At 39.1% G+C, this 16,207-nt stretch overlaps 1 protein-coding gene across 4 annotated transcripts in view; it reads right to left on the bottom strand.

Moving 5' to 3' along the window:
- tec.L (tec protein tyrosine kinase L homeolog) overlaps positions 1–16,207 on the bottom strand; it is a 63,294-nt gene that overhangs the window by 22,256 nt on the left and 24,831 nt on the right.

A 16,207-nucleotide genomic window follows, 5' to 3' on the forward strand; every position in this document is an offset into this window, starting at 1 on the left:
AAATAACTTTTATTCAGTAAAGATGGGGTTTACTGTATGTTAAAAGTTATTTTTGGGGCATTTTGCCACCCACAGATTAAGCAATCTCCCACAGGAGAGCATTGCCCTTAGACTTATCACAACCATCTTTTATGTGGGGATATGTATCAATACAGATAAAAGTGCAGTTTGGCAGTACAAGTATGGGATCCGTTATCCAGGAAGCCATTTTAAAGGAAGCTGTGAATTACAGAAAGCCCATCTCCCACAAACTCCATTTTATCCAATTAATCCAAATTTTTAAAAATGATTTCCTTTTTCTCTGTAATAACACAGTACCTTGTACTTGATCCACACTAAGATATAATTAATCCTTATTGGAGGCCAAACCAACCTTTTTGGTTTATTTAGGGGCCGGTTCACTATGGGGCAGATTTACTACGGGTCGAATATCGAGGGGTAATTAACCCTCGATATTCGACTAGGAACTAAAATCGTTCGACTTCGAATATCGAAGTCGAACGATTTAGCGCTAATCCTACGATCGAACGATCGAAGGATTATTCGTTCGATCGAACGATTAAATCCTTCGAATCGAACGATTCGAAGGATTTTAATACAACGATCGAAGGAATATCCTTCGATCAAAAAAACGCAGGCAAGCCTATGGGGACCTTCCCCATAGGCTAACATTGACTTCGGTAGCTTTTAGCTGCCGAAGTAGGGGGTCGAAGTTTTTCTTAAAGAGACAGTACTTCGATTATCGAATGGTCAAATAGTCGAACGATTTTTAGTTCGAAACGTTCGATTCGAAGTCGAAGTAGTAGTCGAAGGTCGAAGTAGCCCATTCGATGGTCGAAGTAGCCAAAAAAACACTTCGAAATTCGAATTTTTTTTAATTCGAATCCTTCACTCGAGCTTTGTAAATCTGCCCCTATGGGTCGAATATCGAGGGTTAATTAACCCTCGATATTCGACCATGACTTAAAATCCTTCGAATATCGAAGTCGAAGGATTTAGTGCAGATAGTTCGATTGAACGATAGAAGGATAATTCCTTAGATCGAACGATAAAATCCTTCGAATCGAACGATTCGAAGGATTTTAATCCAACGATCGAAGGAATATCCTTCGATCAAAAAAAGTTAGCCAAGCCTATGGGGACCTTCCCCATAGGCTAACATTGACTTCGGTAGCTTTTAGATGGCGAACTAGGGGGTCGAATTTTTTTTAAAGAGACAGTACTTCGACTATCGAATGGTCGAACGATTTTTACTTCGAATCCTTCGATTCGAAGTCGTATTCGAAGGTCGAAGTAGCCCATTCGATGGTCGAAGTAGCCCAAAAAAAACTTCGAAATTCAAAGTTTTATACCTTTGAATCCTTCACTCGAAGTTAGTGAATCGGCCCCCAAATGTTTACATGATTTTCTAGCAGATTCAAGGTATGAAGATCAAAATTACAGAAACATCTGTTATCCGGAAAACCCCAGGTCCCGAGCATTCTGGATAACAGATCCCATAACTGTATATACATTAGCCTTTTACTGTTCCTTTAAGACTTGTGAGCGGATAAAAGGTTGTTAAAACCAAAATAGTGCATCTGGGTGAGACCCTGTTTCTACTTCACTGCATTGGGAGAACCAAAAAGAGTTTTTAACTAGAACCTCCAAGACAGCTGTGTGAATATGAAAAACAAAACCAAGCAGTAGCAGCAAATGAGCAGCGAATACTGGGAAGCTCTCTAGCCCAGCATACACTGGATTTCATAGAACATTTTGTGCAGATGTGAATCTGCTTACTCAGATATATGTACAGTACACAGGTTAACAGGAAGCTTTGCAAGACCTTAAGTTTTGGAGATGAAAAAGACACAGATCTCAGTCAGTGGCCGTTATCAAGTCAAAGTTAAATTCATCCAGTACCTTCACAGATGCTGCACTTTTATACACACAGCCAAGAGAGGAGCACTGGCACCCATACTCTGAATTTATAATATGGAGAGCACTGCACTGGGCCCCCCGCTGCCTTATTCCACCACTGGATGTTTTTTTGGGAAGCAAAAAAAAAAAGAAAGAAAACAATATAAAAATGCAGAGCACTATAGCAGAGTTCACAGGCGCCATCTTCTGTTCTTTACCAGGGTTAGACTGGGCCAGCAAAACACCGGTAAAAACCCAGTGGGCCCCACCAACCCAAACTCACACCCTTCCAAGATCCTGTAGTACCCCCTGATCTTCACCCTGGCCCTGATCATGACCGCAGCTAGAGAACAGGTACACAGAGAGGAGAACTATCACGAAAATAAAAATATTTACATAAGCATCTAATTGCAATCAATGACAAATTCTGTACTGTTTCTGAAATAATCAAGTTCATCTTCACTATTCCTCTCTCAGCATCTGTTTCTCTTCATTATCTCTTCATTCAGGAGTGGAGTGTCAGCTATTCATTGAAAGTTAGATCCAATATATCTTATAGGGGGCTCCTTTTGCCTAGAAGATGTATAGGAGCTCACTCTATTAAAATCACCATAAATACTGTCTCTCTACATGCAGAATTTGTGCAAAAGTCAGTTATTTTGTTAGATTTTGTTTGTACTGGAATCAGTTATTTGAATGAGCTCTAATTCATCTGCTAGGAAAGGAAGCCCCCCTATAAAGTATATTGGATCTAACTGTCAATTAATATCTGACACCCAACTGCTGCCTGAAGAGAGAATGAAGAGAAACAGATACTGAGCTTTTTAACCACAAACGTTATAAAAGCTGGAGAATGGTTAACTAAACAGAGTGCATTGCTTTTAGAAAAATAAAGGTTAGTGACAATACATGGCCCTTGATGAGTCCCATCATCTTTACTGAGCAAGCGTCTGTTTAGGAATAGGTCTGTTTTGGAAATGCACTGACCAATTAAGTGGCTCAGCAGATGAACTGCCCAACTTGCCCAATCGCCCAAACCCAATAGGATTATTAGGATAAAGTACAAGTACTGTTGTTGTTTTTTTATTATTATTATTATCTTTACTTACATGGTACAATCCTCTAGTGTCATTTCGTTAAATTTAACTGGCTCCCAGTCTTTTTAATCTAGGGGTTAAGACACAAAGATTTACCACCAAGCTGTTTATGGAGGGTCTCCATAATCCCTTTTAATGTAATTTCTTTAAAAATAAAAGATATTGTAATCCAGAGGGACCTTACTTACTACACTCACCTTATACAGGTATAGGTTCCGTTATCCGGATACCCACTATCCAGAAAGCTCTGAATTAAGGGAAGGCCATCTCCCATAGACTCCATTTTAATCAATTCACATTTTTAAACACAATTTCCCTTTTCTTTGTAATAATAAAACAGCACCTTGTACTTCATCCCAACAAGGAGATAATCCTTATTGGAGACAAAATAATCCTATTGGGGTTAATTAACGTTTAAACTATTTTTTTAATAGACAAGGTATGGTATTCCAGTTTACGAAAAGATCCCTTATCCGGAAATCCCCAGGACTTGAGCATTCTGGATAACAGGTCTCATACCTGTATCGTGGGTCTAGCATTGTGCACAAATCTCTGTGGCATCAAGGAATAATGGGCTTCAGCCAAAGGTGGCTGTTCACCTAAGAAACATATAAAAAGACATGCTAGCTCATTTGGCTGGTACAGCTGCAAGGTGCCCTGAAAGAGGAATACATGCTTGTGAATACTAAATGATGCTTTTTCAGGAAAAAAAAACAAGCTGTCAGCCATTCCATGCAATAACTGCTGTTTTTAGGACAGCTGCCTACAAACAACAATCTGTCTATGCATTTTCTCTTATAGAAAGTACCTCTGCTGGGGTTCAGAATACCATATTCCTCTTTCACTCCAGGAAATAAACCAACTAACCAGAATGAACTTATTTTTGCTTTGCATTCCTAGAAGGTTTGTGGTTGAAAAAAAGCTCATAATGGGCAGTATACACCTATACACCTTGCTGAATTTGTCTGAGCTTATCCATTATAAGGGGGGGGGGTAATATGTGCTCTGGTTATTTAATTACTGTATCTACCTTGCAAGAACCAGAAAGTTAGACCCATGGAGTAGCTACAATTTCCCTGTTTGCCATATCTAGCTCAAGAAATAACAGCAGCCATAGAGTTTTCATCTCTAAAAAAAATGGTATGTTCAACACATGTTTCACTCAAGAAAAAACAAAGGACACCGAATTTTCATATCTAAAGGAAAAGGCAAAAGGTATGTTCAACACAAGTCCTTTCCACTGAAACCATTTAAGGTATACTGCCCCTTTAATCACTGCATCAAATTTGCAATAAAACATCAAGCATTGTCACAAAACACTTCCCAATTTCTACATTTCCTAGAAAAAAAGATAAAAATAAAATGTTTCATGTTAAAATGTACCCTTTTTTATCCTATTCTTTGGGTCTTTATTTAATTATATTTTTTTTAAATTTATGAATCATTTGCCCTTTTTTCTGCCTCTTTCCAGCTTTCAAATGGGGGATCACTGACCCAGGCAGCAAAAAATCTACTGTATTGTTTCTGGCTACAACTTTAAAGTTGTTACTTTTTATTACTCTTATATTCGGGCCTTCAACTACTCATCTTATAGTTTATCATTCAAACCACTGCCTGGTTACTAAAGTTATTTGCATCCTAGCAACCAAAACAAAAAAGACAAAATTAATTAAGAAAAAAACCACAAACAGTAAAATATGCAGACCTATTGCAATTTTCTCCAAACATCCATGCTGCAAATTAATTTTAAGGTAAACTACCCCTTTAAGTTTTACCAGCAGTTGATTAGAAAGAGAACACAATGGGGCATATGTATCAATGGGTGAGAACAGATTTTGTCCCACTTTGAAAAAACTTCCAATCTTTAATCTATATGCCTTTTAAATCTAGTGAATAGATAGCTGTTCAGTTTCCATAGGGAGCTTTCTTTCCACCCTTTCATAAATATACCCCAAAGAATATTAGAATGCTTTTCCCACTTATGTCCCACTAAATGGGATTAGAACAGCGCTTGTCTATAATACTTCATTAACTACACTGGTTCCAGGTTAGCGGTTAGATTCATTTCAGTATTTCTATTTTTTTTTATAACTTGACTTGTTCCTTATCTAGGCTATAGGCAAAAGTATCTCATACTCCGCACTCGGTAACTTTACTTTGAATTGTTATTTTTATTTATTAATTATTTTGAGATCACTCAGTTAATCATCAAATATAACACTAACACATATTTACAATAAAAAATATTTCAATTATATCTGCACATAAATAAACTGCAATAAATTATAAAGTGATAAAGTGCATGTTTTTGTATCAACTGGTTAGCTTCAGAATTCATTACCTTGTGCATGAAAATTTATTTATAACCTCTAAATCGACCCTCACTATCTGGCAGATAGTGAAAGATACAGTAGATCATGTTTAATTTCTCCCTTTTCCTTGATGACCCCATTTCTAAAATCAAAAAAAAAACCCCAGGTTTAAGCCAGGAACACAAGCATCTTTTTATAGAAATTGGGGGGGGGGGGAAAGGTATGTTTAAAACATATGATGTACTTACCGCTGATGCCTCCCAGATCCTCCAATTCAGAGACCTACAAGCAAAATTACCCGAGATTCCAATACGGTTTTATGAATATCTTCAATTACGGCACTTTCCTTGCGTTCAAGCGCAACACAATTCTCACTCCTTTTGAGAAGATTATGAGGGGCGGATGGCCTCAAAAAGCCCTTTTGCCAAATATATATAAGATCTTAATTTCTCTATCAACAGAGAATTTTCCAAAACATAAATACATGAGGTATTGGGAGCAAGAATTAGAAGGTCCCTTGGAGTTGGAGGACAGGGAAGCTATTTGGCGAAATGCCAAATCAGGGGTGACGTGTGAAACAGAAAGAAAATGTATATAAGGTAATGATGCATTGGTACATGACTCCTCAAAAGTTGAATAAAATGAACTCGGATCTTCCAGATCGGTGTTGGAGAGGATGTTCCAATAGAGGATCATTATTCCACTTACTTTGGGAATGTCCAATGATTACAGGTTTCTGGGAGGATGTACATAGTTTATTAACAAAAGTTATCTGTAAAGATATAGGGAAAAACCCGATAACACATTTGTTGGGAAAACCCTTTGAGGGATAGCTAGCACCTCCCAGAAATTAGCTAACCATATATTGACTGCAGCATGTATAACTATAGCAGCCAAATGGAGATCAGCAGCCATTCCCTCAATTATGGAAATCCATAGAACGCTTGTCACAAATATGCGTTTCGAGAGTGTGGTTGCTCATATCTAAAACAAAACAAAACCCCAAAAAAAAAAACTACGAACTTTTAGGTAAGCCAGCTGATTTATAACCTGTACTTAAAAAAAACGGGTATAAAGGTGAGAGGAATATTACTCAATTTTTTGGGATTCATCCTGAAATATAATGGCATGATTGGGCCAATGTCCCAAAAAGAACAAGTATCTGTTTTCCAAGAACAATATATTGAATATACAGAAGCATTAAGTAAAGGTAGAGCAGTTAATGTTATTTGAATTAAATTTTTTGTTTAACTGACACTACAGTATGCAACAGTATTTACAAATGGATAACAAAATACATTGATAAAGTCATTGTTGTGAAGTGTGAAAGGAACACTGTGCGGCACATTTACTTAGGGTCGAATATCGAGGGTTAATTAACCCTCGATATTCGACTGTCGAAGTTAAATCCTTCGACTTCGAATATCGAAGTCAAAGGATTTACCGCAATTCGTTCGATCGAACGATCGAAGGAAAAATCGTTCAATCGAACTATTAAATCCTTTGAATCTAACGATTCAAAGGATTTTAATCCATCGATCGAAGGATTTTCCTTCGATCAGAAATTGCAAGGAAAGCCTATGGGCTACCATGATGTTCTGTAGGTTTTACTTGGTGAAGTAGGGGGTCGAAGTTATTTTAAAGAGACAGTACTTCGACTATCGAATGGTCGAATAGTCGAACGATTTTTAGTTCGAATCGTTTGATTCGAAGTCGTAGTCGAAGGCCGAAGTAGCCAATTCAATGGTCGAAGTAGCCAAAAAAACGTTCGAAATTCGAAGTATTTTTTCTTCTATTCCTTCACTCGAGCTAAGTAAATGTGCCCCCATGTGTATCTATTTTATGTAATGTTTTCTCAATGCAACTGATGTATTTTTGATTTTATCCAATAAAAAATCTAAGTTACAAAAAAAGAAAATGTATTTATAGCAAAGGGTTAACTTCAGAATTCATTAACTTGCGCATAAAAGTTCATTGTCAATTTGATATAAAGTTATATTGATGTTAATTAAGAATTCATTCCCATTTAATCAGTTACATGCCATTATGTACAATCCTAGGAAATGTCATGGTCATTCCAAATTCATGCTGTTCAAATCACACACAGGTAATTCCTGGCCCAAGCTGTATCCGCTGTAGTAAAAAAAATAAGCCACTTGACACTGCCCAGCAAAGTTAATTAGGGAGTGGAAATCTATTTTGTAAAATGTGGCTTTTTGCCTATAGTCTGAATTCACAATTTGTTTATCTCCCGCACCACCGAAAAACATGGGTAGTGTAAATCTTCTATGATAGTAGTAGAGTGCTCCATCATCCTTTTAAAATTCAGCTAGTTCCTTATTTATTCTGCAGCTTTGTTGCTATGGTATCTAAGCCCTTGTAACCGGACAGAGGTTCCAAACTACAAATTGTCTTAGAATGCCACAGTGTTCTACAGTATATGTTAAATCTACGTGTGACTAATAATGTGAAAGTGTATTCAAAGGTATAGAGTGGATAGATTGCACTATTAGAATATAGAACTGAGGTGTTTATTTTCCTTCTAAAGAGGAAGTTACTGTGGTTCATGCAGTGATTTACATACTCCTACATGGCAGTACATTGTGTAAAAGTTCAGTTCCTAATGCTTAGATACACAAGTTACTATGGGTATTGTCAGCTCCTCTCTACGTGGTTTAAGCTTCCGGCTGCAGAATGACTATGAATGACAAATAAAACAAAAGGTTACAATTAAATGTGCAATACACAGCTGGAGCCTGTGTGATTTGTGCCCCCGTGGCAGTCCTTTTATTAAAATGAGGAGATGGGACAGACGCATGGGTTCCAGCAGCTCCATCTGTATGTACAGAAATTACAGCAATGTGAAAACTGATAACTACTGTGTGCAACAAACTCATTTAAAGTGTTGTTGGAACATTCCTGCTCGGAAGAAACAAAAGGATCCAACAAATGCTATAAACAAAGGTGCTTGCGCATAAAAACACTCCTTAGGGCAGAGACAGACGAGAAGATTCGGGGAGATTTAGTTGCCCCGCGAGAAATCGCCTCTTTTTCGGACGAGTAATCTCCCTGAGCTGGAAGAGACTGGAATATGAATAGGAGCCAACCTTAATAGAAAGGTGAATAATAATAAAAAGCAGCAATAGCTATAATTTTGTAGCCTTACAGAGCCTTTGTTTTTAGATGGGGTCAATGATTCGGTCAACGACCCCCCGTTTAAAAGCTGGAAGTATTTAGAACAAGAAGGCAAACAATTCAAAAACTATAAGAAAGAAACAAATGAAGGCTGATTGAAAAGTTGCTTAGAATTAGCCATTCTGTAACATAGTAAATGTTAACTTAACAGTGAACCACAACTTTTACTAAGCATAAGACCCAAGACATGTGCACCCAGTTTTTTGAAGTCGGGTATTATAGTGTAACCCATGCTACTTTTTTGAAGAGCTGCAAAAATTTTGACTGGCACTTGTTACAGTATCTTAAAAGAGAAGGAAAGGCATGCAGCACTTGGGGCTGCCAAATGTTAGGCACCCCCAAGTGATTGTATTGAGTTACCTGAAACCCCGGGCCGGTGCTCCTATCAGCAGAAAACTGCACTGGCCCGGGGTTCTACCAGTGAGCACCACGGAACGATCTACTTCCGTATTCTTCCTTCTTCGAATTTCCCGGGGCAAGCGCATGCGCATGTTGAACAAAAGTGCAGACTTTTTAGTTAAAGTTCGGCTTTATGTTCTACTGCGCATGCACAGCCATGCGAATAAGGAATAAAACGGAAGAGAATCGCTCTGTGGTGCTCACTGGTATAACCCCCGGGTCGGTGCAGTTTTCTACTGATAGGAGCACCGGCCCGTGGTTTCAGGTAAGTCAATACAATCACTTGGGGTGCCTAACATTTGGCACCACCAAGCGCTGCAAGCCTTTCCTTCTTTCCATATTGTAGCTCATATCTGAATGACAGTTTCTTTGCTGTGCTGGTACCCAGAATAATAATATATAAATGATGCACACCCACACAGACTAAGTTCCTGTTTCCTGACTATTCTCACACTTTTTGGGCACAGGTGTGAGTACTGTACCTATCGAGACTCTTTTTTTTTCTGTGCGGGTGTCTATTTGTAGCCAGTTCTGAAGTGAAGAGAGGGATGTCACTAACTTCTTCAAAGGGCACAGGCCTGTAACTAGGGCTTTGTATGCACACTGCCAGCACAGTCAGTGGAAATTCCACCAGTTTAACAAGTGCTTAAAAGAAAGAAATTATACTCATACTTTGGTAAAATTACTTAGGGGCAGATTTACTAAAGGACGAAGTCACTCACACTAGCGAAAATTCGTGATGTCATTTCGGTAATTCGCCGATTTACTAACGTTCGCAGGCGTAACTTCGTTAGAGAAGGAGATAGACTCTAGCGCTACTTCGCTCCCTAACGCCTGCCGAATTTGTGCTCTGGCGAATGGACGAAACTACGCAAATTCACTAAGATGCAGATTTTACTAAACGTTACCTCTTGCGCCAGACTTGCCTTCACCACCTCAGACCAGGCGAAGTGCAATAGAGTAGATAGGACTTCCTATCTGGCGACTTTTCATTTTTCAGGGTGATAGGCTGCAAAAGATCGTAATTTTTTTCTGGGGTACCCGCCTTCCCATGTACATTTCCTAACATATGGCACATAAACTATATGTGTAGGGCAATATAACAACTTTATTTTATTTTATTAAGGTTCCCTGGGCTTGTGTAGTGTAATGTATTTGCTGCAACATATATCTCCATTCAACCTTAAACTTTCCGCTTTGCTTGCCGCAGTAACACTAGTGCCACTTCACCAGCATTCGGCGCCCTGGACGCAACTTTGGATTTAAGCGCTGTCCTGGCGAATCTACACCTGGCGAAGTGTCGCAATGTGAGCGAAGCCGTCGCTGGTGAAGTTTTGGGGGTTAGTAAATTTGCCCCTTAGAGTGTCTTTCTTAGCAATGTCTCTGTTAGACTAGACCAACTTGTAGAATATAAGAGTCAAGTATCAGCAGATTTACTGTTATATGATGGATATATTAACATGGCCCCTATTACAATTGTTCTACCAAGTGTAGAAAAGGCCACAATCAGTTAGAAGATGACTCAGATCCTGGTTCCCTTGAGCCGTGAATAGTTAAGGGAGCAGGCATGCAGTGCAGTTTACTCATTTTGCAGTACTGCGATGAATAAGCAATATTACAAAATAGTTTAGTAATACAATGGGGGAAAATGTAGTAGTAAAAATGATCAAATGTCAAATGGAGGAGTTTGGGAAAAGTTCTAAAAAACAGGAAATGTCATTTTACTCTTTGTTTCCATTCATTCAGATCAAAGCTCATTGAGAAAGCAGTTGCTATTAAGTAAGCTATTATGTCGAAAATGCTCATCTTCATTCCAGCTACAAAAGCCAGCCAAGACTCAATGCAACTCAGCAACCTGCCTACATACATGCCCTAATTTCTTTATTTATTGTCTTCTTGCAACAACAAGTACATTGCCGACCCTGTATCATTCTGATTATAGACTAAGATGAACAGCTTTAAGTTCTCTTTTCTTGTTCTTTCATGCATGATAGACTGGGCGTATATACATACCCAGACCAATGAGTCAGTCACTTTTTCTGGCCCATCAGTTCTCTCACTGAACTCAAAAATCTTATTTTCTGTGTCCTCCTATTGACTCTTTCAGTGGCTGGTTCTACACAAAACTCTACTTGGGGCACTGGGGCTTTAGAAAAGTCTCCGAAAAATATTTTTCTGAGCTATGCTTTAAACACTTGTTTAAATGCTTAAAAGTAGTAATGAATTGCATGCCTTCTCCTTTTTTCTCCTGCTTTGTGTGATGAAAAGTCATGTGATTTTTTGGATGCGTTTGGGCACTTGGATCCAGCTAAATCGAATTCTGCTGAAAAAGGCAGAATTTTGGCCGAATCAGAAGCCGAATTCCTGAAATCATTATCACTCATATGTGAAAAAAGTTAAATCCTATTAAAACATACCGTGAAAACCTTATCCTCTCCTGAGAAATAATGAGTAGAATGTGTTTCCCAAACCTCAGTACAAAATGAGTGGCTCAGATTATTTTAAAGTCTATGGCACACCGATCACTTTGAGCAACATCACAAAACTGAGATCAACATAAAGCTAATTGCTATTAATCGTTAACACGGTGAAGTACAGTTATGGGACCGGTTATCCTGAATGCTTGGGACCTTGGGTTTTCCAGATAAGAGATCTTTCAGTAATTCGGAACACTTGACCTTAAGGGCAGAGACACGTGTCTAGATTCGGGGAGATTAGTCGCCCGGTGACAAATCACCTCTTCTTCGGAAGACTAATCTCCCAGAACTGCCTCCCGCCGACTAGAATCTAAATCTCCGGAGGGATGACACTCGGAGCACTTCGTTTTCCAAAGTCGCCAGAAAACTAAGTGCTCAGAGTGCCATCCCGCCAGCGATTTAGATTATAGCAGTTTGGGGAGATTAGTCGCCCGAAGAGGAGAACAATTTGTCCCGGGCGACTAATCTCCCCGAATCTCGATGTCTCTTCCCTTAGTCTACTAAAATCATAAAATGTAAATTAAACCCAATTTGATTTCTTTTGCCTCAGATAAGGATTAATTATATTTTAGTTGGGATTAAGTACAAGGCACAACATACATTTACATTGCATTTTACATCAAACAATACACTTGGATATTTTCTCAGCTCTTACAATGTTGTATTTGAATGCAATTTTTACACAACATTCAAATTTTACACTTAAGCTGTCTGGTGTATCAATGTCACAACCATATGACATTTGAATGTGTTTATTTAGAGATCACAAAATCCAGTACAATGTTTTTGGGAGGTTATAATGAATGTGAATGCTGTGGCCTTTGAATGTAACCCACAAACCTACATGTAGGAAATATAAGACATATACACTGAGAGTGAGAGAGACACGTATGGGTTTCCTTCACATAATCCATATTCACTGCTAGCTCAGTCACAGCTCAGTCACAGCTCCTGTCAAACTAGAAGAATATTCAAAACCAACAAGTCTAAAAGAGGCATTTATGTACAGGAATGGAATCTGTTATCTGGAAACCCACTATCCAGAAAGCTCTGAAGCACAAAAAAGCTTTCCAGTAGACTCCATTCTAACTAAATAACCAGAATAATTTTTCTCTGTAATAATAAAACAGTACCTTGTACTTGATCCAGACTAAGATATAATTAATCCTTATTGGAAGCGAAACCAGCCTATTGGTTTACTTAATTTGAGTTTCTAGTAGACTTTGGGTCAGGGCACACAGGCAGATTTAGGGAGATTCCTCATGAGGCAACATCGGGCGACTTCGGAAAACAAATCGCGCCGAGTGCCATCCCGCTGGCGATTTTCATTTTAGCCGGCGGGAAGGCAGTTCGGGGAGATTAGTCTCCCCGAAAAAGAGGAGATTTGTCGCCGGGTGACTAATCTCCCTGAACCTGCCTGTGTGCCCTGACCCTTAAAGGGGAAGGAAACCTAGTCTGCGCAAAACCCCCACCCCCCCCTCCCATTTGTTGCCCACCCTCCCTCCTCCCCCCTGGCCTACCCCTCCCGCTGGGCAAATGCCCCTAACTTGTTACTTACCCTTCTGCGCAGGTCCAGTCCAGGGAGTTCACAGACGACATCTTCTTCCACGCGATCTTCTTCCTGCTTTGAACGGCGCATGTGCAGTAGGATCACTTCGCTGGTACGATCTACTGCGCATGGGCGTGACTTTTGGCGCATGCGCAGTAGATCCGTACCGGCGAAATGATCTTACTGCGCATGCGCCAAAACGCCGTTCAAAGCAGGAAGAAGATCGCGTGGAAGAAGATGTCGTCTGTGAACTCCCTGGACTGGACCTGCGCAGAAGGGTAAGTAACAAGTTAGGGGCATTTGCCCAGCGGGACGGGTAGGCCAGGGGGGAGGAGGGAGGGTGGCAACAAAAGGGAGGGGGTGGGGGGTTTGCGCAGACTAGGTTTCCTTCCCCTTTAAAGATTCAAATGGTGGCAAGATCTGTTATCCGTTAAATAAGCTCGAAAAAGACTCAACAAAATTGTGTGATAATTCGAATCGTATGACGTTTTTGAATTTGGTTCTTGAATTTTACCACTTTTTGAGTTGTCTTCTGATAACCTTGACTTTTTCAGATTATCGTACGAAAACCAGATCAGGTCACAATGTCAAAAAACATCTTTAAATTGTAAAAGGGAATTCTGCCATTGACTTCTACATGACCTTGACAGGTTTTAGCTGGAGTATTTTTAGATTCGGAATTTTAAGCAGCAAGGGGGGTATAATAAATTTCTAAAAATTCAAGGTTTTTTTTTCCCTTTGAAAATGTGATTTTTTTCCCCCTAAAAATCTGGTCCAGAAAAAATATGAAGGCTTCATAAATAGTTAAAAGTTAACTTAAATGTTAACCACGCCCTTAACCTTTCTGTAAAGCTATAGCATACACTTACTTATTCTTAAAGGGATACTGTCATGGGGAAAAAACAATTTTTTCAAAATGAATCAGTTAATAGTGCTGCTCCAGCAGAATTCTGCACTGAAATCCATTTCTCAAAAGAGCAAACAGATTTTTTTATATTCAATTTTGAAATCTGACATGGGGCTAGACATATTGTCAATTTCCCAGCTGCCCAAGTCATGTGACTTGTGCTCTGATAAACTTCAATCACTCTTTACTGCTGTACTGCAAGTTGGAGTGATATCTACCCCTCCCTTTCCCCCCCCCCAGCAGCCAAACAAAAGAACAATGGGAAGGTAACCAGATAACAGCTCCCTAACACAAGATAACAGCTGCCTGGTAGATCTAAGAACAACACTCAATAGTAAAAACCCATGTCCCACTGAGACACATTCAGTTACATTGAGAAGGAAAAACAGCAGCCTGCCAGAAAGCATTTCTCTCCTAAAGTGCAGGCACAAATCACATGACCAGGGGCAGCTGGGAAATTGACAAAATGTCTAGCCCCATGTCAGATTTCAAAATTGAATATAAAAAAATCTGTTTGCTCTTTTGAGAAATGGATTTCAGTGTTTCAGTGCAGAATTGCTGGCACAGCACTATCCCATGACAGTATACCTTTAACATGTTGATAAAACCAATAGATCAAATGATAATAGACATTTCCACAGACTCTGTGGCTCCTCCAATATATAAACAAGCAAAGAATAAACACATCTTACTTTGTATTGAGCTCCCCCGTTTGGGGCACCAGGGTCCCAAGAAGGCCCAGGTTCACTGCAGTATAAATGCCCACACAAAAAGGAAGAAGTGAGGCATATAGTCATGTTTATTTTGGGTAGTGTGCAATGTGCTGGTGCCAAGCATTTGTTTAAGTGAAAAACAACAATTAGAGCTTTTCAATGTATTCTGTGGCCCTTCTGCTCTCCTCTCCTGCTAGTCCACCCACACACCCAGACATGTCACAAAACAAGGTATTCAGTCAGCCGTAGTATGTTTTAGGCAGACAGTGCTGGTGCAACCACACCAGGGTTTCATAACTCAAACTGCCTGAAAGTGTGGTCCCATACAAACAAAATAACAGAGTTCGGTCAGAAACTGAATGAACTGCACAAATAGTCAAAATCTGTGGCTAGCTTAAACTTAAAGGGTCAGAGGTTCAACAAATAAACAGAGCAAGAAAATCTTGCAATAGGTTTAAACCCTGAGACGCCCATTAAAGTTTATGGGCGTCAAAAAAATGTTTTGACGTGTGTCTTTTTATTTTAACGCACAACGCCATACAAGTCTATGGCCGTCATTTTTTCGGCAAAGAAAAAATTCGCCCATCCCTAATTATAAACGGTTATATTGTGAAACCAACACAGGTAGTAATTAGGGTATTACATGAATATTATTTTGTTTAATTATGCTTCAAATAAATATAAATTACCCCAAATGCAGGTATGGGATCCATTATCCAGAAACCCGTTATCCAGAAAGCTCCAAAGTACGGAAAGACCGTCTCCCATAGACTCCATTTTATACAAATAATCCAAATTTTTAAAAATAATTAAATTTTCCTCTGCAGTAATAAAACAGTAGCTTGTACTTGATCCCAACTAAGATATAATTAATCCTCATTGGAAGAAAAAAACTGCCTATTGGGTCTATTTAATGTACACATGAGGGGGCCGATTCCCTAACTTCGAGTGAAGGATTCGAAGTAAAAAAACTTCGAATTTCGAAGTGTTTTTTGGGCTACTTCGACCATCGAATGGGCTACTACGACCTTCGACTACGACTTTGAATCAAACCATTCGAACTAAAAATCGTTCGACCATTCGATAGTCGAAGTACTGTCTCTTTAAAAACTTTGACCCCCTAGTTCGCCATCTAAAAGCTACTGAACTCAATGTTAGCCTATGGGGAAGGTCCCCATAGGCTTTCCTAAGTTTTTTTGATCGAAGGATATTCCTTCGATCGTTGGATTAAAATCCTTCGAATCGTTAGATTCAAAGGATTTTATCGTTCGATCGAAGGAAAAGTTCGATCGCACTATTTGCGCTAAAATCCTTCGACTTCGATATTCGAAGTCGAAGGATTTTAATTCCCAGTCGAATATCGAGGGTGAATCGGCCCAGAGGTGTACATAGGTTGACATAAAATGCATTATCTACAAAGCACTCTATTTAATTTAGCAACATAAATGCTGATCTACACGCACACAACTAAATGGAACTGTAACTTGCTCAGTCATATACAAGAAATTATTCTGGGTAGGGTGATGTTAATGACTTTAAAGAACAATTTAGAACTATTTTTTTAAAAAAAAAATGCAAAACTTGAAATCATCAGGAAACAAACAACATAATATTTTCCATTAAAAATACATGAATGTATGTACAGGTATGGGACCCGTT

This window comes from Xenopus laevis, chromosome 1L (genome assembly GCF_017654675.1).
Source record: "Xenopus laevis strain J_2021 chromosome 1L, Xenopus_laevis_v10.1, whole genome shotgun sequence".
Taxonomy (NCBI): domain Eukaryota; kingdom Metazoa; phylum Chordata; class Amphibia; order Anura; family Pipidae; genus Xenopus; species Xenopus laevis.